The following is a 207-nucleotide window of genomic DNA, read 5'->3' as shown; positions in this document are numbered from 1 at the left end:
AACAAAAGAAAACAAATTAATGAGAAAAGCGTTTAAGTTTCTTTTTAGTTTTCTTTCCTTCGTTGTATCCCTCCCTAGGGTTTAGGGTTTAGGGTTTAGGGTTTAGGGTTTAGGGTTTAGGGTTTGTGTGTATAGAGTGAGTGTTTATTTCGGTAACAACTGCATTGACTATATCCTTAAGGAGTTTTTCTTTTTCTTCTCTATCAT

Source organism: Eimeria mitis, genomic scaffold (assembly GCF_000499745.2).
Source record: "Eimeria mitis Houghton genomic scaffold, Emh_scaff4791, whole genome shotgun sequence".
NCBI lineage: Eukaryota > Apicomplexa > Conoidasida > Eucoccidiorida > Eimeriidae > Eimeria > Eimeria mitis.
The sequence above is the reverse complement of the archived record's forward strand: the minus strand, read 5'-3'. Positions refer to the sequence as shown.